The 9,365-nt window shown below is 37.7% G+C and overlaps 1 protein-coding gene across 1 annotated transcript in view; it reads left to right on the top strand.

The window, feature by feature from the left end:
• The first annotated feature begins 332 nt into the window (after positions 1-332).
• The window catches only part of NEB (nebulin), a 219,258-nt gene continuing 210,225 nt past the window's right edge, over positions 333-9,365 (top strand). Inside the window, exon 1 of the mRNA XM_056536625.1 lies at positions 333-437. The gene's annotated coding sequence lies outside the window, so the exon portion shown is untranslated. The remainder of the gene's footprint in view (positions 438-9,365) is intronic.

Genomic DNA, 9,365 nt, shown 5'->3' with positions numbered 1-9,365 from the left:
TCTACCATGTCATGTCCCAATCATACGAGGCTTCGTGACCTCTGTGGGAACAAGAACAAAGAATATTAATGGGGCTTGACTTTACTCCATTAAATTTAATGAGGCCCATTAAGTTTTTGTCATGGCATAGAAACATAGGGGGAGATTTATCAAAACCTGTCCAGAGGAAAAGTTGCTGAGTTGCCCATAGCAACCAATCAGATCGCTGCTTTCATTTTGCAGAGGCCTTGTTAAAAATGAAAGAAGTGATCTGATTGGTTGCTATGGGCAACTCAGCAACTTTTCCTCTAGACAGATTTTGATAAATCTCCCCCATAGACTGTGTCTGCAGATAAGAACCATTCTGCCCATCTAGTTTGCCCAACATCCTGAATACTATGAATAGTCCCTGGCCCTTTCTTATATGAAGGATAGCCTTATACCTATCCCTATCTTATGTGAAGTATAACCTTATATCTATTCCTATCTTATATGAAGGATAGCCTTATACCTAGCCCTGTCTTACATGAAGGATAGCCTTATACCTATCCCTATCTTATATGAAGGATAGCCTTATGCCTATCCCTATCTTCTATGAAGTATAACCTTATACCTAGTCCTATCTTATATGAAGGATAGCCTTATACCTACCCCTATCTTATGTGAAGTATAACCTTATATCTATTCCTATCTTATATGAAGGATAACCTTATACCTACCCCTATCTTAAATGAAGTATAACTTTATATCTATCCCTATCTTATATGAAGGATAGCCTTATACCTATCCCTATCTTATATGAAGGATAGCCTTATGCCTATCTCTATCTTCTATGAAGTATAACCTTATACCTACCCCTATCTTATATGAAGGATAGTCTTATACCTAGCCCTGTCTTATATGAAGGATAGCCTTATACCTACCCCTATCTTATATGAAGGATAGCCTTATACCTATCCCTATCTTATATGAAGGATCGCCTTATGCCTATCCCTATCTTATATGAAGGATAACCTTATACCTACCCCTATCTTATATGAAGGATAGCCTTATACCTAGCCCTGTCTTATATGAAGGATAGTCTTATACCTATCCCTATCTTATATGAAGTATAACCTTATATCTATTCCTATCTTATATGAAGGATAGTGTTATACCTATCCCTATCTTATATGAAGGATAGCCTTATGCCTATCCCTATCTTAAATGAAGTATAACCTTTTGCCTACCCCTATCTTATATGAAGGATAGTCTTATACCTATCCCTATCTTATATGAAGGATAGCCTTATACCTATCCCTATCTTATATGAAGGATAGCCTTATGCCTATCCCTATCTTATATGAAGGATAGCCTTATGCTTATCCCTATCTTATATGAAGGATCGCCTTATGCCTATCCCTATCTTATATGAAGGATAACCTTATACCTACCCCTATCTTATATGAAGGATAGCCTTATACCTAGCCCTGTCTTATATGAAGGATAGTCTTATACCTATCCCTATCTTATATGAAGTATAACCTTATATCTATTCCTATCTTATATGAAGGATAGTGTTATACCTATCCCTATCTTATATGAAGGATAGCCTTATGCCTATCCCTATCTTAAATGAAGTATAACCTTTTGCCTACCCCTATCTTATATGAAGGATAGTCTTATACCTATCCCTATCTTATATGAAGGATAGCCTTATACCTATCCCTATCTTATATGAAGGATAGCCTTATGCCTATCCCTATCTTATATGAAGGATAGCCTTATGCTTATCCCTATCTTATATGAAGGATAGCCTTATAACTATCCCTATCTTATATGAAGGATAGCCTTATGTCTATCCCTATCTTATATGAAGGATAGTGTTATGTCTATCCCTATCTTATATGAAGGATATCCTTATACCTATCCCTATCTTATATGAAGGATAGCATTATGCCTATCCCTATCTTAAATGAAGTATAACCTTTTGCCTACCCCTATCTTATATGAAGGATAGCCTTATACCTATCCCTATCTTATATGAAGAATAGCCTTATGCCTCTCCCTATCTTATATGAAGGATAGCCTTATGCCTATCTCTATCTTATATGAAGGATATACTTATACCTATCCCTATCTTATATGAAGGATAGCCTTATGCCTATTCCTATCTTATATGAAGGATAGCCTTATACCTATCCCTATCTTATATGAAGGATATACTTATACCTATCCCTATCTTATATGAAGGATAGCCTTATACCTATCCCTATCTTAAATGAAGTATAACTTTATATCTATCCCTATCTTATATGAAGGATAGCCTTATGCCTATCCCTATCTTATATGAAGGATATCCTTATACCTATCCCTATCTTATCTGAAGGATAGCCTTATGTCTATCCCTATCTTATATGAAGGATAGCCTTATACCTATCCCTATCTTATATGAAGGATAGCCTTATGTCTATCCCTATCTTATATGAAGGATATCCTTATGCCTATCCCTATCTTATATGAAGGATAGACTTATGCCTATCCCTATCTTATATGAAGGATAACCTTATGCCTATCCCTATCTTATATGAAGGATAGCCTCCTACATTTGAAGGCTATTCCATGCAGTAAAGTAATACTTCCGGATATTACTGCACAAACCTTTCCCCTCTATATAACACTATGTCCTCTCGTGATAGTTTTTCTTCTTTTGAAGGTCCTCTCCTCCTTTACCGTGTTGATTCCATTTATAAAAAGTTCTCATGACATCTCCTCTGTCTAGTCCAGTGGTCCCCAAACTGCGGCCCTCCAGATGTTGCAAAACTACAATTCCCAGCATGCCTGGACAGCCGTAGGCTGTCCAGGCATGCTGGGAATTGTAGTTTTGCAACATCTGGAGGGCCGCAGTTTGGGGACCACTGGTCTAGTCCATTGACTACAACCCACTGTTGTATGTATCATATATAACTTTACACTATACGCTGCTATTAGTAAATAAATAAACATAAACAACAATGATCATAGCCTGAGGATAAAATATTATATTGGATAAGGGGTTTTTCTGTAGACTGCTGGTGGGTGGGGGCTCGCGCTTGGAAATAGGAGGCTGCTTCTATAATTTGCTGTATGTTAACACTGAAATGGCATGTCGGCCAAAATAGTTTTAGTGTCTGTAGGTGTAACCAGAGCCGAGCTGTCCTAATGCTGTGTGCAACCTCCAGACCTCACAATTCTGGACACAGATATATTTTCTATTTTACTTTTCTTTGATGGTTAATATATTTGTATTTAATTTTTCTTTGATGGGCGAATATTCGAAATGCGAATTTTTACCGCGAACATCGGCACTTTGCGATTTCGCAAATATTTAGAATATAGTATTATATATTCGTAATGATGAATATTTGTGTTTTTTTATGCAAATTTTTTTTATTTAACTGTTTATTTATTATTTTATCAATACAACTTTCAATTCAGTAAAATAGAAAAAGAAAAATAACAAAGAAATTTTCATGCAAATTTTTATGCCAATAACGGCACTTTCAGACTAGTGATGAGCGGCAGGAGCCATATTCGAATTTGCGATATTTCGCGAACATATTGATGATTATTCGTCCTATGCTCGCGAAATTAGCATATTCGCTATGTTCGTTCCCTTTTTTTTCCATGTGAAAATTTGTGTGGAAAAGTCACAAAAAAAAATAAAAAAAACGAATATTCCTCAATATGAATATACAAAACTATATTCTAAATATTAGCGAAATCACAAAGTGCCGATATTCGCGATAAAAATTTCGCATTATGAATATTCGTGCTCAACACTAGAGGAGAGCTGATAAACATATTGTTTTCCCCTCAAGCATTGCCAAAAAAAAAAATTTAGTTTCCAAACACCATCGACTTTCTCAATGAGAGTCGGGACCCTCTTATGAGCAACGTCACATTCGCATGTAAAAAAAAAGACACAAAAAAAGAATATTCGTCACTACGGATATATAGCACTATATTCTAAATATTGGCAAAATCGCAAAGTGCCGATATTCGCCATAAAAATTAGCATTACAAATATTCGTGCTCAACACTATTCCAGACCGGACACTGATCCCTCTCCGTATTTTTTTTTTAGGTGAGATATAATTGCGCATGCGCCATGCGAATTTCATTACGAATTTTCGCATGGGAAAAATAGAACGTACATAGCGAATTTCGCAAACATAGGATGAATATTAGTCCATATATATTCGCCAAATATTCGCGAATTCGAATATGGCCCCTGCCGCTCATCCCTAAGTAAATTACAATTTGGAGATATGAATATTAGTAATATTTGTCTGTGTTATAATCTATCTCAGTGTTTCTCAACTAAGGTACTAGAGATGAGCGAACTTACAGTAAATTCGATTTGTCACGAACTTCTCGGCTCGGCAGTTGATGACTTTTCCTGCATAAATTAGTTAAGCTTTCAGGTGCTCCCGTGGGCTGGAAAAGGTGGATACAGTCCTAGGAGACTCTTTCCTAGGACTGTATCCACCTTTTCCATCCCACCGGAGCACCGGAAAGCTGAACTAATTTACTCAGGAAAAGTCAGCAACTGCCGAGCCGAGAAGTTCATGACGAATCGAATTTACTGTAAGTTCGCTCATCTCTATAAGGTACCTCCAGCTGTGGCCAAACTACAATTCCCAGCATGCCCGGACAGCCGAAGGCTGTCTGGGCATGCTGGGAGTTGTAGTTTGGCCACAGCTGGATGCGCCCTAGTTGGGAAACACTGATCTATCTCATATTAGCCAAACCAGAATGTCCTCCAAAAGAGACACCCCACTGTAGACAGCAGCTTAGGGGTCCTTGACCTTCATCAGTACAGAGCAGGGCACTGGTTGAATAGGGTGATCAGTGGTTCCCAACCAGGGTGCCTCCAGCTGTTGCCAAAACTACAACTCCCAGCATGCCCGGACAGCCAAAGGCTGTCCGGGCATGCCGAGATTTGTAGTTTTGCAACAGCTGGAGGCACCCTGGTTGGGAAATGCTGCCCTAGACATTGCTCATAAGAGGGTACTAACTCTCATTGAGTAGGTCGATGGTGTTTGGAAACTAATTTTTTTTGGCAATGCTTCATGGAAAAACAATATGTTAATCAGCTCTCATGTTAATGAGCACGAATATTCATAATGCTAATTTTTTATCGCAAATATCGGCACTTTGTGATTTCGCCAATATTTAGAATATAGTTCTGCATATTCTTAATGACGAATATTCGTTTTTTTTTTTTTTTTTTGTTTTTCACATGCGATTTTTATGCAAATTTTTCATGCAAGTTTTCCATGCCAATTTTCACGCATTGGAAAAAAAAAAGAGAAGGAACATAGCGAATATGCAAATTTCGTGAACATAGGATGAATAGTCGTCAATATATTCGCGAAATATCGCAAATTCGAATATGGTCCCTGCCGCTCATCACTACTCTCCTCCAGATGGAAGAAAACGATCTCATACTAGCCAGTCCAGAGCCTCCTCCAAAAGTAAGAGTCACCCAATCTGTATACAGCTATTTCTGGGATCTAGCCTCTCTGCTGGTTAGGTTTCAATCGCTATAAAAAAACAATAGATTTAAAAGAGGGTTCATATTAATAAAATCTCTATAGATTTAAAAGAGGGTTCATATTAATAAAATCTCTATAGATTTAAAAGAGGGTTCATATTAATAAAATCTCTATTTTTGCAACCAAATAAAATATAAGTAAAAAACCCACTTAAAAAAAAAGATATAATAGAAATAGAAAATAGAGAAAATAGAAAATACAGAGATATATAATCAATATGTAAAAAACACTATATAAACTGTACAAAAAATTAAGACCCATAAAGATTTTATTGAAAAAATATATATATATAACCATACAGACATTAAAGGGGTACTCCGCCCTTAGACATCTTATCCCTTATCCAAAGGATAGGGGATAAGATGTCAGATCGCCGGGGTTCTGCTGCTGGGGACCCCGGGGATCTCCGCTGCAGCACCCCGCCATCATTACTGCACAGAGCGAGATCGCTCTGCACGTAATGACGGGCAATACAGGGGCCGGAGCATCGTTACGTCACGGCTCCGCCCCTCGTGATGTCACGGCCCGCCCCCGTCAATACAAGTCTATGGGAGGGGGCGTGGCGGTCGTCACGCCCGCTGCCATAGACTTGCATTAAGGGGACGGGCCGTGATGTCATGAGGGGCGGAGCCATGACGTCACGCTGCTCCGGCCCCTGTATCGCCCGTCATTACGCACAGAGCGAACTCGCTCTGTGCAGTAATGATGGCGGGGTGCCGCAGCGGCGATCCCCGGGGTCCCCAGCAGTGGGACCGTGGCGATCTAACATGTTATCCCCTATCCTTTGGATAGGGGATAAGATGCCAGGGGAGGAGTACCCCTTTAAAGGGGTACTCCAGTGGAAAACTTTTTTTTTTTTAATCAACTGGTGCAAGAAAGTTAAACAGATTTGTAAATTACTTCTATTAAAAAGCTTAATACTTCCAGTACTTATTAGCTGCTGAATACTGCAGAGGAAATGATTTTCTTTTTGGGACACAGTGCTCTCTGCTGACATCTCTGTCCATTTTAGGAACTTACTAATTTGTTTAACTTTCTGACACCAGTTAATTAAAAAAAAAAAAAAAACGTTTTCCACCGGAGTACCCCTTTAACCTACTGATGTCCATAATGTAATTAAATAGATGGTAACAAATAACCAATAGTGATAAATAGTAAACTCATTTAATAAAGTGAAATGCTTCTAATGTGATGAATGGTTTCTGGGTGCCTAGTATCTTGTAATGTAACTTGACAAGTTTCAGTGTCACTCCCAGCTTCCTCAGGGGTCAGTGGTTTATTATAGTGCAGTGTTTTTTTTTTATGATAATGATTTTTTTCCCCCCCGATTGTAGTACCTTGTGTGTATTTGATGGATGGCGAAGGGTGCCATATTCCCAATGGTCCCTTTATTTTATTGTGGCAAAATTTTGGGTCATGGTAGAATTGTTCTGTTTAATGTGATGGACAATTTTCATTTATTGTTTAGTTTTAGTGGATGACAAGAATCTGTCTGGGTGTTGTGATGGAATGGTGCTTGTAGAAGAAGGTAAAAAAAGAGCTCCTCAAGCGCAGGATCATCCGACACAGATATCTATTATTTGTTAATAAGTAAATGTACACACCTTGAGGCAAAAATCCCATAAGGGTTTTTTTTAAGTATCTATTTAGAAGCCAGAGCTACAGATCCCTATTGGTGTTCTCATTGGGGACAGGAATAGAATGGAACAGAGTTTTTGCTTACCAAAGGAATGTGTCTAGAGTATGTCATATCTATAATATTATTAACACAGGCCATGCATTAATACCGAATGGTAATGCAAAATAAATAAATACATGAACATTAAAAAATAAAAATTAAATAAATACATGAAAAAAAATGAATGAAAAAATGAATGAAAGAATGAATGAATTCATACAGAAAGAAAGAAAAAAAGAAAGAAAATTTAGTTTCTAATGAACGTCAGGTGAACATCATGAGCCTTATTGTAGTTTGACCCCATTATGATCTCAGATCCTTAGGCAGCAGCATATCAGGTCAAATGGTAGAGACTAGAGATGAGCGAATTTACAGTAAATTCGATTCGTCACAAACTTCTCGGCTCGGCAGTTGATGAATTTTCCTGCATAAATTAGTTCAGCTTTCAGGTGCTCCGGTGGGCTGGAAAAGGTGGATACAGTCCTAGGAGACTCTTTCCGAGGATTGTATCCACCTTTTCCAGCCCACCGGAGCACCTGAAAGCTGAACTAATTCACGCAGGATAAGTCATCAACTGCCGAGCCGAGAAGTTCGTAACGAATCGAATTTACTGTAAGTTCGCTCATTTCTACTAGAGACATCCGATTCAGTCCGATTCAGGTTATAATGTAAACGGACACTGTCACTTTAATAAAAAAAAGACTTTTCACATGCAGTAAATTGATTCATTGTTAATGCATCTTGTAATATACAGAAAATGCAACATGTCGACCCAATAAACAATTCTGGTTCTTTTTCAAGCCTTTTTTTTTTTTTAACCCTAAAGGACCGGGTCAATTTTCTTTTTGCACTTTTGTTTTTTCCTCCTCCCCTTCAAATAATTATAAAGATTAAAAATTTCCACCCGCAGACCCATATAAGGGCTTGTTTTTTGCTCCACTAATCGTACTTTGTAATGAAATCAATCATTTCATAGCAAAATCTGCAAAGTCTGTGGGACGAAATTGAAAAGAAAAAACAAAAAAAAATGCTATTTTGTAAATTTTGAGTGCTTCCGTTTCTACGTAGTGCACTTTTTGGTAAAAATGACACCTTATTTTTATTCTGTACATCCATAGGATAACAATGATACCCAATTTATATAGGTTTTATTTTATTTAACTTCTATTAAAAAAAATTATGTTTTTGTATGAAAATTAGGATGCTTAAAATTGTCCTATTCTGACCCTTAGAACTTTTTATTTTTCTGTATACGACGATTTATGGGGGCTCATTTCTCGCACTGTGATCTGTAGTTTTTATCGGTACTTTTGTTATGATGGGACTTTTTGATTACTTTTTATAACTTTTTTATGGTATATAAAGTGACCAAAAATGCGCAATTGTGGACTTTTTTTTAAACGTGTACATCATTGATCTTGTGATTTAAATAACATTATATTTTAATAGTTCAGACATTTACGCACATGGCAAAACCATATATGTTTATTTTTTGTTTACAACATTTATTATTTATGCCAAAAAGGAGGTAGATTCAAACTTTTTTAATTCATGTTTATTCACACTTCTTTTTCGAATTTTTTTCACTATCTATTAGTCCCCATAGGGAGCTATACCATGAAAGCAGAAGCTCCATAGACCAGCATTGATCAGTGTTATCAGTGCTCCATTGCTCCAGTTTGCCATGGTGAAGAGGCTAGTAAGGGCCCTCCCGCCCTCCTCTCAGCTGATCGGAACATTGCAATTTCACAGCGGTCGTCTCCATCAGCTCCGCTGAGCAACCAGGATTAGTTTTTTACATTTTAGATGTCGCAATTAACATTGATGTCCAGCAATAACCACAATTCCCGGCTGTTGACGCTGATCAGTGCAGTCGGGACCAACCAGCTATGATGCTGAGCACGCTTTAAAGTTGGGAAGCGGAACAAGGGCGTACAGGTATGCCCTGGATCCAAAAGATTTTTAAATAACAGGTGCACTTAAAAATCTTTAGGCCTTAAGGACCCAGAAAAGCCACAGTTTACTGTCCTTCATAATGCAACATACAATGAAAAAAGTCAATGCAAACTGTAAGAAATAGGAGGCGCTAAATCTGCAGTCCAATCTGTAGGCACCTGTGAATCTCTTTT

The sequence above is a fragment of the Hyla sarda genome, chromosome 8 (assembly GCF_029499605.1).
Source record: "Hyla sarda isolate aHylSar1 chromosome 8, aHylSar1.hap1, whole genome shotgun sequence".
In the NCBI taxonomy this organism is placed as follows: domain Eukaryota; kingdom Metazoa; phylum Chordata; class Amphibia; order Anura; family Hylidae; genus Hyla; species Hyla sarda.
Note: the sequence above shows the minus strand (reverse complement) of the source record. Positions and strands in the feature narration are given on the sequence as shown.